A 2,500-nucleotide genomic window follows, 5' to 3' on the forward strand; every position below is an offset into this window, starting at 1 on the left:
GGGTGCGAGGAATCGGCCACAACCTTCCTCGCTCGCCTCATGCTCCTTGTCGTGTGCAGGTCCTCGAGGGTTGGTAGATTGCAGGCAATTACCTTCTCAGCAGTGTGCATGATACGCTGCAGTCTGCTCTTGTCCTTGGCAGTGGCAGCAGCGTACCAGACGGTTATGGAGGAGGTGAGGATGGATTCAATGATCGCTGTATAGAATTGCACCATCATTGTCTTTGGCAGGTTGCATTTCTTCAGCTGCCGTCGAAAGTACATCCTCTGTTGAGCTCTCTTGGCGAGGGAGCTGATGTTCAGTTCCCACTTGAGGTCCCGGCAGAGAATAGTGCCCAGGAAGCGGAAGGACTCCACAATTTTGACTGCGGAGTCTAACAGGGTGATGGCGGTGAGTGGGGCTGTATTCTTCCTGAAGTCCACAACCATCTCAACTGTCCTTAGAGCATTTAGCTCTAAGTTGTTCTGGCTACACCAGGTCACCAGGTTGTCAGCTTCCCACCTATAGTCAGACTCATCCCCACCAGAGATCAGCCCAATGAGGGTGGTGTCGTCCGACAAACTTCAAGAGTTTGACGGACAGATGATTGGAGGCGCAGCTGTTGGTATACAGGGAGAAGAGCAGTGGGCAAAGGACGCAGCCCTGAGGAGTTCCCGTGCTGATGGACCTGGAGTCAGAGACTTCTGTTCCCGGCTTAACGCACTGCTTCCTGTCAGAGAGGAAGTCTGTGATCCACCTGCAGGTGGAGTAGGGCACGTTCAGCTGGAAGAGCTTGTCCTGAAGCAGGGCAGGGATGATGGTGTTGAAGGCAGAGCTGAAGTCCACAAACAGGATCCTGGCGTAGGATGCTGGGGCGTCCACATGCTGTAGGGTGAAGTGGAGGGCCATGTTAACTGCGTCGTCCACAGACCTGTTGGCTCTGTAGGCAAACTGAAGGGGGTCCAGGAGAGGGTCTGTGATGGCTTTGAGGTGTGCCAGGAGCAGGCGCTCAAAAGACTTCATTACCACAGATGTAAGGGCGACCGGTCTGTAATCATTTAGTCCTGTTGGCCTTAGCTTTTTGGGCACAGCGATGATGGTGGAGGACTTGAGACAGGCTGGTACATGGCATGTCTCCAGGGAGGTGTTAAAGATGTTGGTGAACACCGGAGACAGCTGGTCAGCGCAGTGCCTGAGGGTGGCTGGAGAGACAGAGTCCGGCCCGGCTGCTTTGCGTGGATTCTGCCTCTTGAAAAGCCCATTAACTTCTCCCTCCTGAAAGGAGAGAGTCGTTTCTGTAGTATGGGTGGGGGATGGGGCCTCTTGGGTGGGAAGGGGTGGTTCAGGACAGTCCAATTGTCTTTCAAATCTACGGTAGAACTCGTTCAGGTCGTTGGCTAGGCGGGAGTCGTTAGTGGTGTGGGGCGCTCTGGGTTTGTAGTTGGTGATGTGCCTGAGCCCTTTGGCAGACAGAAGCAGCGTCGTTAGTAGAGAACTGGTGTTTTAGTGTCTCTGAGTACAGTCGTTTAGCCTCTCTCACCGCTTTGCTAAACCTGTTCTTCGACTCCTTGAATCTGTCTCTATCCCCACTCCTAAACGCTTCCTCCTTCTCCAACCTCAACCTTTTGAGCTTTGCTGAGAACCAGGGCTTGTTGTTGTTAAAGTTCACCCTGGTACGTGTTGGGATACAGCAGTCCTCACAGAAGCTGATGTAGGACGTCACAGCCTCTGTGAGTTCATCCAGACTATTGGTAGCAGTCGTGAACATATCCCAGTCAGTACAGTCTAAGCACGCCCGCAAATCTTCCACAGCCTCACTGGTCCACTGTTTAGATGTCCTCACAGCAGGTTTACAGAGTTTTAGTTGCTGCCTGTATGCACGAATCAGGTGGACCAAGGGAGTTCTGTGCGAGCCGAACAGCCCCGTGACCCACAAGAGAAACATCCCCGCCAAATTCGAGCGTTTGACGGGGTCTATCCGTGAAAAAATATTCACGTTTTTGAGTGCACATGCATTTCTGCTGCAAATGCCTCTGGAAGTTTCATGCCGTTCGTATGCCAATTGTGGCAACACGAAAATGACCCGTTTTCCCATTCCGAGGGATTTCTGTGCGACCCTAACAGCCCCGTGAGCCACAAGAGACAAATCCCCGCCAATTTCTAGCGTTTCACGGGGTCTATCCGTGAAAAATATAGACGTTTTTGAGTGCACATGCATTTCTGCTGCAGATGCCTCTGGAAGTTTCATGCCGTTCGTACGCAATGTGGCAACACGAAAATGACCCCTTTTCCCATTCCGAGGGATTTCTGTGCGACCCTAACTAACAGCGCCCGTGAGCCACAAGAGAGACATCCCCGCCAATTTATAGCGTTTCACGGGGTCTATCCGTGAAAAATATAGACGTTTTTGAGTGCACATGCATTCCTGCTGCAAATGCCTCTGGAAGTTTCATGCCGTTCCTATGCAATGTGGCCACACAAAAATGACCCGTTTTCCCATTCCGAGGCATTTCTGTGCGAC

Source organism: Petromyzon marinus, unplaced genomic scaffold, assembly GCF_048934315.1.
Source record: "Petromyzon marinus isolate PM22_M1 ecotype Great Lakes invasive population unplaced genomic scaffold, UKy_Petmar_22M1.pri1.0 PM_G_Scaffold_43, whole genome shotgun sequence".
Classification (NCBI taxonomy): Eukaryota; Metazoa; Chordata; class Hyperoartia; order Petromyzontiformes; family Petromyzontidae; genus Petromyzon; species Petromyzon marinus.